Source organism: Cervus canadensis, chromosome 9 (genome assembly GCF_019320065.1).
Source record: "Cervus canadensis isolate Bull #8, Minnesota chromosome 9, ASM1932006v1, whole genome shotgun sequence".
NCBI classification, from domain to species: domain Eukaryota; kingdom Metazoa; phylum Chordata; class Mammalia; order Artiodactyla; family Cervidae; genus Cervus; species Cervus canadensis.
In genome coordinates, this window is record NC_057394.1 from 78,181,833 (window position 1) to 78,194,110 (window position 12,278).

Here is a 12,278-nt window from a genome sequence, read left to right on the forward strand (position 1 = left end):
CTGGTCACCCGCCCTGGCTGGCCCAGTGCCTATGTTGCTTTAGCAGGGCTGTAGGCATCCTTGACACGCTGCAGCCCACCCACCATGATGGAGGAGAGATCCCATCCCAAGCAGCCAGTGCAAGCAGAGTGGTCACGAGTTTGCTAGAACGGAAGAGAAAACCGGTGCTCCTTAAATTCACACGGCTACTTTACACTTTTTAAGGCATTTTACAAACTGGGTTAAATTTACTACTTACCACATCCCTTTGGGGGAGACATTGCAGGAAGAGAAGGCCTTGGTCAGAGAGACAAGGATTTGCACTGGTTTTCCAAGTCTTTACTGGGTGGGCCCTTTCCACTCTGCTGCTTGCTTTTTTTTTAAATAATTTTTTATTTATGTATTATTTTTTTCTGCACTGAGTCTTCATTGGTGCGCTCAGGATTTCTCTAGTTGTAGCGAGTGGGGGCTGCTCTCCAGCTGAGTTGCGTGGGCTTCTCATGGTTGAGGAGCATGGGCTCTAGGGCATGTGGGCTCAGAAGTTGTGGTGCATGAGCTTAGTCGCCCCCGAGCGTATGGAATCTTCCTGGACCAGGGATAGAACCCATGTCCCCTGCATTGGCAGGCGGGTTCTTAACCACTGAACCACCAGGGAAGTCCTCTGCAGCCTGCCTTTGATTTCACATAAAAACAAGCAAGCAAAATAAAAAACAAACCGAAAAAGATCGTCTGCTAAATTGCCCCAAGTGTTATAATTTTGACAGGCCAAGAAAGTTTTCTACAGAGGTAGAAGAGAACACACTGAAGTGTTCCTCAGATGACAGTGCACATCCGGGGGGGCCAGAGGCCGTTTGCGGGGTGCCCTTGGGTTACCTGGCTCTCCCTGAGCCAGGAGAGCTGGGGGGCCTCGTCTTTGGAGAGACCCAAGCGTGCGTCCATCTGAGGGTAAGAGAACAGTTAAACCTCCACGTGGCAGAAAGAGCAGTCCCCTCCCCAAGTCTTCGTGAAAGATGCCCAGAGCATCCTTAGGGACATCCTCATATCTGAGACCTGAGCCCTGGCAGGGCTTGGGGGACCCCTCTTCGGCAGTGGCTGGAAATGGAGAGTGGCAGCTGAGAGAGAGCGGGGAGGTGGAGGGAAACAGGGACCCTGGTGGCCAATGCGAGAGCGTGTGGTACCCAGAGGCCTCCAGCCAGCCCGGCTGGGCTGGACTCACCACCCAGTTCATGCCTGCTTTCCTCCTGACTGGCACGTTCCCCTGAGGCTGCACATTCCCTCTAGTAACTTCATTTTCCCCTTTTAGGACCATTCCCTGGCCATTTTAACCTAATTTCATCAGGATAAACTAGTTAGGGAAGCAGAAGGAAGAGGCACATAGGAGCATTTCCTTGCAGTCTGGAGCATCAGGGCCCTCCCCGGGGAATGAGAAAAGGGCCTCTCCTCTCGCACAGAGAGAAAAAAGATATTTTTACTACAGAGGACACTCCCTGGCGTGCTGCTCTGACAAACGTTGGGCTCCGGGAGGGAGAAAGAGGCGGGAGAGGAAGGTGGAGGGGTTTCTGCAGGAAGTTGCTTTCTGGCCTCTCATGGATAAGATCTGGCTTAGGGAGTGATATTTAAAATATTTAACAAGCAAGCCTGACCAATCAGAGCATGGGGGGGCCTTGGCGCCAGCTCCCAGAGGGCCCCTGCTGGGCCATATGTTCCCCCATTGGTTGCAGGATGGTGGGAGGTGTGGGGGACCCGGGGAGGACCCCCTCCCCCCAGCTGCTGCAGCTTTTCACAGCAGCTGAATGTCAGTCTGATGGGCAGGGGATGGGAAATGCTGGTCCCCACCTTGAGCTCCCTGGGGTGCTTATTCCAGATCACTACCAGCAAGAGTGACCTCAGCCAGTTCCCTGGCAGAAGCGCCGGATGTCCTGGGAACAGCCAGGGGGGCCTCCAGGTCTGACATCTGAGGGTCCGGCAGCTCCTGCTTTTCCAGCGGGCTCTTTTTCTGGTTTTCTCACCCTCTCCTTCCAGCCTGGCGCGCAGCTGGTGCAAGCTGGCGCCTCATCTCATCAGGAATCCAGGGTTCTTCCTCTGTGAAGGGAGGGGCCTGGGCATCCAGAACCACTGACAGATGTCTGCAGGAAGGGGCCTCCGCACCTGCCAAACCGCCGGCTTCCTTTCTCATTCTCCAGGGCTCTGGGGAGCACCAGTATGTGAAACATGTGTCGTGTGCTCTGCCGTTTCCCCTTTCCCCGAAGACCGGCTGTCTCATCTGAGAGTGACAAATCAGGCAGCTGGGTTTCCTGAGATGGGAGGCGAGAGGTGGCATGTGGGACAATGTCCAGGTCACCCAAGAGCCGCACTTCCTAAGACCAGCTGGGGATGGGGTGCAGAGACAGACTCCTCATCCTGGTGCGGAGACCACAAAGATCTGTTTCCATTTTCACGATCTGAGAACTTCTTGCTTGAAATGGAGCACTGAATTTTATTATTCTTATTTCTGTACATATTACTTTGACTTCTAGTATGTATAGTTTAAAGATTCACATCCACCTGACAATGCAGGAGACCCAGGTTTGATCCCTGGGTTGGGAAGATTCCCCCGGAGGAGGGCAACCTTCTCCAGTGTCCTTGCCTGGAGAATCCCATGGACAGAGGAACCTGGTGGGCTACAGTCCATGGGGTCGGAGAGTCGGACACAACTGAACCACTAACACCACCACCACCAAAGATTCACATGTGTACAAGGCTTATAAAAACATCACAACCCAGTGCTTCCTGACTCACCCATTCTTACTTCCAGTTACTGTTGTCCCGAGTCAACCACTGGCTGTGATTTCAGTGGTACTCCTGGTATGTGCTGCCATCAGTCTGAATAATATGTTTGTAAAGCTGCATCTTTGATAATTTGATAAATCTTCTACTGACTTATTGCTGTGGAAGATGAGGGTTTGGCTTTCTTCTCCCCTCCTGGACACAGGTATTCACTCCTTCATTTTCTCATCTTAAAAGCCAACTATCATAAGATGTACCATTATCTATGAGTCACTACGAAAGAACAAATGTGTTCCCCAGTTAAATTAAGAAACAATACTTTTTTTTTGGCCACACTGGGAGGCATGTGGGATCTTAGTTCCCCAACCAGGGATTGAACCCTCTCCCCCTGTTTTGGAAACTTGAAATCTTAATCAGTGGACCACCAGGATCACTGTCTTATCACATTGATGGGAAGATGCAGTCTGACTTTCAAGATGTTAAAATGTGAAAGGCATGTGCACGTTAAAATATTATAAATTATGGGACTTCACAATTTCTGATTAAATTACTGATCAGTTTTCATCTTATTTTGACTGTATACATGGTGTTGTCGTCTCGTAGCTCAGTTGCGTCCGACTCTTTGCAATCCCATGGACTATAGCCTGCCAGGCTCCTCCATCTGTGGGATTTTCCAGGCAAGAATACTGGAGTGGGTTGCCATTTCCTTCTCCAGGGGATCTGCCTGATCTAAGGATTTTAACTCACACCTCCTGCACTGGCGGGTAGATTTTTTTACCACTGAGCCACCTGGGAAGCCTGTTTGTATACGTAGCGTACTATGGTTGTATTTTGATTCTGGTACATCTTCCCCCCACCTTGGAGTTAATAATTGCCTTGTGTGTTTAACTGTGTATTTTGGGGGGTGTTTTTGAGTAATTCATCCTCAGGTTCGCCTCAAAGTGATGAACACGTCGTAATCTCTCGGTTGTTCTCTCCCTGTGGGTTGTCTTCCTGGATTTGTCTTCCTGCTCCAGACTCAGAGCTGGTTGGAGCTGGTTCCCCCTCAACTGGTTGTACTTACATCTCAGAGTTTCCCTTCAGCATCATTCTGAGGATCCTCTTTCCTTCTCTTCCTGTTGGATCCTCTGTTTCCCGGAGCTCCTGTCATTTTTCTTGGGATATCCTTTGTTTTGTTGGAGCACATCCTTCAGTCGATTGCTAAGAAAGGGTTCATGGCAGATAAATGTTTGGGGGACTTGTAAGTGTCTTTATTCTTCTGTTGCACTTGGTAGCGTGTCTGGATATAGAACTGGACTTTGCAAATACCTTTTCTTCATGTTAGGGTCTTCCCTCTGGTGTCTACTGGCTTGGTGCTCATACTAAAGTGATGTGTGTGCCTGGGCAAGGTTTGTGGTCCAGTGGGCTCCAGGCTGGTGGTTCTGCAGCGATCTGGATGTTTCCTGCTAGGTCAGTCTCTGTAAGTCTTTTCTCTTGGCCTCACCAGCTTCCCTGGAGATGAATCATCTGGTCTGCTTGTGGGGTGTAAGCCTCACTGCCAGCACTCCGGGAGCCAAGATGGGGGAGGAGACTGCGGCTGTTACAATCCCCAGTGCAGAGTGTCATTTACTTCTGTTTCAGCAGCGGGTCATCTGCCAACTCCCTGTAGCACTCGCTGTCCACGTGACCTCTGATTCAGTCTTTTCTCCCAGCGCTGGGCAGGGGTGTGGCCTGGCTGTGCAGGTTTGCAGGAAGACAGGTAGGGCATCTCCTGGTTCCTTGCACTAATTTTCAACACGTTTGTCTTCAGTGCACCTGCACCCATGTCCTACAAGGGGGGAACCGATTTCTGTTTCTTTCTCAGGTTCTGCGGAAGCTGGTTTGCTTCTTCCAGGCTTCCCTTCCTGTGGGCTTAGGTTTTGGCTGTATCTTCTCTGCTAAATTAATGACCTCTCTTTCATCTACTTTTTTAGTTTCCCGAATATTGTTGACTTTTTTTGCCTACTTTTGTCTCCATTCCTATTCTCTCTTTGTCCTTAGGAGTCTAGACAAGGTATATCAGTACATGTTTCACAAGTGGCTCTTGCAGGGAGAGGGAGGCCCTGATTTGTACTGGTCCAGTTTCTGGTGGGTCAGTCCTCCTAGTATGGCTATTTCGAGTGACCAAAAGAACAGCACTGAACATACAGATGGGAAGGAATGCTGAGAAGCACATCGTTATATAATATTTTTACCATACAGACACAATAGACATAAAGAGTAGCTAAATAAACTCAAAAGAATATATAATTGCAAAATTACTATGAAGTGGTAAGTTTCGAGAAATTATTACCATTGCTTGCAGTGTCATTTTTAAAATTGTAAGCTTATGTAATATAGCTTTGAAAATAACTGTATTTAACAACTTGTTCCAAAAATTCCTAAAAATTTAACAATCAGTTCTCATAAGCCAGTATCAGCTGCCACTGGCATACCATTGGGTTAATGTGTTTTTAATAGTTCAATTGTTATTTCAGTATGTTATTGAAATACTATTTTTCCTTTTTTTTTTTGGCCATGGGATCTTAGTTCCCCAACCAGGGATTGAACCTGTGTTGCCTGCAGTGAAGATGCAGAGTCTTAATCACTGGGCCACCAGGGAAGTCCTAAAAAACTATTTTTCAAATGAAAATACTAATTAAAAAAGATGCATGCACCCCAGTGTTCATAGCAGCACTATTTGCAATAGCGAGGACATGGAAGTAACCTAAATGTCCATCAACAGATGACTGGATAAAAAAGATGTAGTACATATATACAATGGGATGTTACTCAACCATAAAAAGAATGAAATAATGCCATTTGCAGCAACATGGTTGGACTTAAAGAATGTTAAACTTAGTGAAATAAGTCAACTGGCTAATCTAAGAAATAATATAAATCAAAGTATATACACTCAGATTTAGAAAACAAGCTAGTAGTTACCAGAGGTCGGGAGAGGGAAAGGTGGAGGGACAAATTAGGGGAATGGGACTAACAAACTACTATGTATAAAATTGGTAAGCAACACAGATATACTATATAGCCCAGGGAGTTACACGTATTATCTTGTAATAACCTACAATGGACTATAACATGTATAAATTCTGAATCCCTGCGCCGTACATCTGAAACACAATATTGTAAATCAACTATACTTCATTTTAAAACAAAAAGTTTTTCAATTTGCTCTTATATAGCACACAATTATCTTTCCTCATATATTGGAGGTTTTTCTCCCAGTTTTATTGAGATATAAAATAACTAGCATATAACTCATATGTTGTTAACTCAATGGTAATTCATCCAAAATTCACGTTATCTAACTGAAACTCCAACTGTGGTAGAGGAGGTCTGACACCTTGGTGTAATGAATGATGCTTGACCGGAAGAACGAATGGAAGAGTTAAAATGAGGAAACGGAGTGCCTGCCTGGCAGTTCAGTGGTTAAGACTCCACGTTTCCAGTGCATGGGATATGGGTTCAACCCTGGTCAGGGAACAAAGATCCCACACGATGCCGGCACGAGGCCTTACTCGGACAAGACAGCGACTGGGCCAAACTTCCCATGTTGATTTAATCTCTATTTTTAAAAAGACAGTTTAGCGTATCTGTGTTTCTTCGCAGTTGTCTGAAGTAGTGCCAACCAGCTTCTCCAAACACACGTGATCATGAAGAGTCTGTATAATAGAGCTGAGTGACTTCCCAGAGCCTTGCATCAGTTAATCTCAAAGCGTTTTACCAAAAGTACCTCATTAAGTCTCACCGCAACCCAGCGTGGGAGTCGAAGGGGAATATCATTATCCCCATTTTACAGAAGGGAAAAGCAGAGGCCTTAGAGCAAAGCAAGACTAGCTGAGACTGGCTCACCAGCGTGCAAATCCAGTATGCTATCATTTCATGATAACAGGATCTTAGGCACTAGTTCAGGGCTGTTCCTGGTGGCTCAGTGGTAAAAAATCTGCCTCCCAATGCAGGACTTGTAGGTTCGATCCCTGGTCTGGGAAGATCCCCTGGAGAAGGAAATGACGACCCACTCCAGTATTCTTGCCAGGGAAATCCCATGGACAGAGGAGCCTGGTGGGCTACAGTCCATGGGGTCACAGAAGAGTCAGACACAACTTGGCAACTAAACAACAACAAGGCGCTAGTTTATATTTTCTGCCTCTAGGTGGGCAAGTAAGGATGCAAGTTTTATTCTCTGAAATAGTGAAAACTTCTTTTAAGTCCTAAACTGTATGATTCTGGTTTTAACTTTTGCTGACCTTCTCACACCTTCCTACACATGTGATTTTGTGGTATTTTATGTACATTATTCAACATAACTCCGGTCTAGCCATAGGAATAGGGGTGAGTTGACAAGAAGGCCTCACCATTTGGGCTACAAGTAGAAGACCAGACGCTGTGGTTTGAGCAGAACACAAAGCTTTAACAATTGCCAAAATAGACAACAGACTTCTCGAGCATTTATTTACTATGTGCCACTTACAGAATTTAATACTTTACATGCATTATCTCATTTAAATCATTTTAATCTTCATAATAACCATCTGTGGCTAGTGTCAATTTTTTTTTTTTTTTGGCCGCTCCACATGGCATGTGGGATCTTAGTTCCCTGACCAGAGAACGAACCCATGTCTCCTGTATTAGAAGCACAGAGTGTTAACCACTGGACCAGCAGGGAAGTCCTGGTTGGTGTTAATACTATCTCTATTTTATACATGAGGAAAGTGAAACTTACAGAGTTTAAGGAAACACAACTAGCCTCTTGGCTCCAGTGATTGGTGTAGAGATGGACCCGTCACCGAAGAGTGTCCCAACCCAGGGTATTCTGGGCTGGACCCAGCAGAAGAACCCTTCCTTCTTTGGTCAGAGTCTTTTGACTGGGAGCCCAGTGAGGTGGACTCCCACGTCCACTGCTGTGTGAGGAAAGCTCTCTGTAGGCAGAGAGAAAGAAATCCACACCCAGGAAAGCAGAGAAGAGGATGGGTAGAAAGAACTCCGATGGAATTCAAGTCCTTGCCTCTGAGTCCCGGCCTCCCTTCTCCAAGCCAGTGGGAGTTCAGGTCTGGCTCCTTGGCCCCTGGGAGACCCTGACCAACACTGTGTTTAAGCGTCTGCCACCCCACTGATAGATATTATCATGTTTACCAGGTTAGGAGAGCCCACCATTGGGCCCCTTGGACTTCCCCCAGTCTCTCTCAAAGCTGTAAGCCGGTAAACTCTCCACACAGTACAACCCTTTCTCTACACCTAGACACATTCTGTGTCTTGCCCATAAGATTCTTCTCTCTTTCTTGTTACTAGGCTCAAGACTCCTGATGCAAATAGAGTATATCGCGATCATGCGGTCAGCTTGAGTCCATATTCGGGACTTTGTCTTCCAATCTCAAGAGGCAGGAGAAAAACCATGGTACTTACCATAAAGGGCTTCCCAGGTGGTGCTAGAGGTAAAGAACCTGCCTGACAAAGCAGGAGATGTAAGAGCCGCTGGTTCAATCCCTGGGTCGGGATGATCCCCTGGAGGAGGAAATGGCAACCCACTCCAGTAGTCGTGCCTGGAGAATCCCATGGACAGAGGAGCCCAGAGGGCTACAGTTCATAGGGTCGCAGAGAGTCAGACATGACTGAAGTAACCTAGCACTCACTAAGCATACAAACTGTACAATGGTGCACTAATCATACAATTATACAATGGCGCACTGGCCAGAATTACATAGGCCAGAAATAGTTTTTGATAGGGTGAGTGTTGGGGGACCATCACAGAGTTGTCCACTTTTTATTTTACCGAACAGTTAGTAGACTTAAATTTATCCTTCTTCAACTCTTCATTCCTGCATTCACTTTTAACAAGTCTACTAAATACTTTGCTGTAAGCCCTGAACAACGTTATAGTCAAATCATTGGATGACTGCAAAAGTCACACTGATTCTTCTTCCTAAAATCCCACTCTTCGCTCCACTTGATACCCCTGATGACCTTCCAGGATTCAGGTGAGAGCGTCAGGAGATTGTCGGTCATTCTTGTTGGCCATAATTTAAAACCTGCGTTGGAAGCCAGGAAGAGAAAAGGAGGTGAGGAGGAAGCCCAGGCAGTAGACACTGCTCGTTCAAAGCTAGTGAGGAGCCGCGGTCCCTGTGGACTGCGTGATGCCCTGGGGCGTGGACCTTTCAGATGCCTGTAGTCCCCGCTTGACTTCAGTCTCCTGAGGCCTGAGTCAGCCACCGGTGAGCTCACGCCCAGATTCCCGACCCTCAGACACTGTGAGAGATGGCACACGTCTGTTGTTTTAAGCTCCTGAGCCTGGGGATGGTTAGTCATATAGCTAGCAGGTTACTACAGGAAGGCGATGCAGTATTTATTCCCTGCTACCCTTACTGTCTCTGGGAGTCCCTCCTTCCTTCCGCAGGGAGGGCAGTCCAGGCCCCTGATTATAGGGGTGGAGGCATCCCCCTTCCTTTGTGTCCCCCCCTTCCTTTGTGTCCTGGTTACACCTTCATTATCTCCTGGATGTTTGGGTGAATGGATGAGAAAGGACACACAGACTCTACAGAATGACGCAGACGGTCCTTTTTGCTCCTGTCTCAACTGGGTGGAGGATGGGAAGCGTTTTTGTGTACCTGTAGGCTTCAGAAATGGGTATAAATAAGAATAAACTTTCATTGTTCATTTCTTATTATAAAAGCAATAGTATCTGTGGTATAAAAAAATTAAAAAGCAGGACTTCCCTGGTGGTCCAGTGGCTAAGGCTCTGCACTCCCAAAGCAGGGGCTCCGGGTTCGATCCCTGCTCAGGGAACTAGATCCCATGTGCCGCAGCTAAGAGTTCACATGCCGCTACTAAGACCCGGGGCAGCCAAATAAATAAATAAATAAATAAATAAATATTTAAATGAATAAAAAAGAAGACCATTAAAAACCTTTACTTTCAATATGCAGATACAAATACTGTTAATAACTGAAGCATCTTATACTTCTATGTCTATATATTTTAAACAAATAGGTAAAATATTTAGTGCTAGTTTGTTTTTTCATTAAATATACTATAAGCCTGTGTTTATGTCATTAACACATTGTCATCTACAGTCATAGTTTAAAATAACTGCCTAGCACACTCCATTATACAGATGTCATAATTTTTAAAGCCAAGTCTTTTTGTTGGACATAAATTTGTTTCTATTTTCACTTTTCTTAGAAATGCTATAAAGATTATGTTTGTAGTTAAATATTTGTACCTTTCCTTGACTTTCCCCCTTTGGGATTAAATTATTAAAGTAGATTGGTTGACTTAAAGCATATATACATTTTTAGAGCTTTTCCTACATATTGTCCAATTGTCTTCCAGAGAAGTCTTCCACTTTATAGTTTATTTGTGTGTCTAAATCATACCTTTGCCAGCACTGAGTAATGATTTTTATCTTTCTGGCCTGCTATCTGACTGGGTAACACAAGGATCTCAGGAGAAGTCTAGCTTACATTCAGAAATTGGCAGCATCTCTTGAGTGTGAACAGGCTGTACTCCAGCCCGATGCCCAGTCAAGTGTGAGGGAAATGAAGCCATGAGTTGAATCTGTGTCTCTCAGATTAATCTTAGAAGATGAGGAAGGGGGACTTCCCTGGTGGTCCAGTGGTTGGAACCCTGAGCTGCCAGCAGGGGGGTGCCAGTTTGATCCCTCCCACATGAGGCTAAAAATTAAAATAAAGTTGTAAAAAAAAAAAAAAACCAGATGAGGGGGATGTCTGCATTGGAACTCATCCCTATGTTTTCAGGATGAAAGATGGCCAGACATAAAATATTCAAATACTTTGGTCCGAAAATCATACTTTTGGAAATTTAACCAAAAGAAAAATCCCACTGAAAGGAAAAAGGGTATATACTTGAAAAATGTTTATTGTAACATTATTTATGGTAGGGGAACCTAAGCAACTGAACAGAGGAGAAATGGTTTTAAGGTTGATATCTATTGATGAAATATTATGCAGTTGTTACGTTAGTTAATAATTATGTAGAAACACGGGAATATATTTATGATATGTTAAGTGCAAAAGAAGGATATACATTTTTAGTTCTTAAAACGATATACTCATTAAGTCCACGTGGGTGAACTTCAGAAGAAAGCATAGAAACTGAACGCAGTTGTAAGAGTGGCACCCCGCATCTACAATTGATCTTGAAAGTCATCGTTGTGCGATTACAAGGAAAAAGTAACCATTTTGAAAGAGGTGGGAAGAGGTTCATGGAAAGAGGAGGGTGAATATGCGAGAGGGACGGTCAGAAAGTGCTAGGTCAGCCCCAGTAAGTTACTCAGGGAGGCTTTGAGACTTTAAAGGGCGAGAGGGAGGCGCTGCAGGCAAACAGCTCGGCTGGAAGCCAGGTTCCACTTCATACCAGAAGTGTGAGCCCAGACAAGTTATTTAACTTCCTGCCGTTCAGTTTATGTAGCTGTAAAAATGGATGAATAATGCCGACTTGTGCAGATGTTGGGGGAGGGGAGGGGGAGGAAGGGGCGGGGGCAGGGGTGGGGGTGGGAGCCTCTGTGACGGAGGCAGGTCTGCGGTAGGTGCTCCAGGAGGGGTGGCGATGATCAAAAGCGACACTGCTCCTCTTCTGTATTCATCTTTTCATAATTATTGATACTACAATAGAGAGAAGGAAGTCTAGCCAAGAGAAAATATTTGCACATCTATTTCTGGCAAATGTAAACCACAGCAATTCTGCCCAGGACAGAAGGGAGTGAGTGAGTGAGGACTTTTCTCAGCTGGGCGGTTACAGAGCTAACTTAGCGGTGTCTCTGCTGCCTCCCTGTTACCTGATTTATCTGGACACCTTGACTGCTGATGGCATAGCATAAAAAGTATCACGAAACTGCCAACCGTCCGCTGTGTACTGCAGGAGTAAACCTGGTCATGAAAAGGTAATGGCCAGAAAAAAAAGTCAGAAAATCTTACATAATATCTATCCCTGTGTTTTTTTTTTTTTTTTCAAATCGGTTATACAAAACTGATTTTACGTAACAGGGGACAAAGACTGAGTGCTGCACTTCCCTGGTGTTCCAGTGGTTAAGAATCCGCCCGTGCAAGGGGTCGCAGGTTCGATTCCTGGTCCAGGAAGACCCCGAATGCCGCAGGGTAGCTGAGCCTGTGCACCGCAACTGCTGAGCCCGAGGGCCTACAGCCTGCGCTTTGCAACAAGAGAAACTGTAGTGCTGAGAAGCCTGTGCGCTGTAACTAGATAATAGCTCCCACATGCAGCAATTAGAGAAAGCCTGCAGGCATCAATGAAGACCCAGCACAACCAAAAATAAGTAAAATAATGAATTAGTTTAAAAATACCCGTGTGCTGGCTCTTGTTAACACAGTGGTTTGAACCAGCCCCAGAAGAGCAAGCCGCAATGCATTTGGCTCTCTGAGATGTCAAGACTGTTTGCCAATCACTTCTGGATTCACAGTATCTCTTGCACCAGGGAAAACTCAGAAACGAGAGAGAGAGAGAGAGAGAGAGAGAGAGAGAGAGAGAGAAAGAGAGAGAGAGTGACC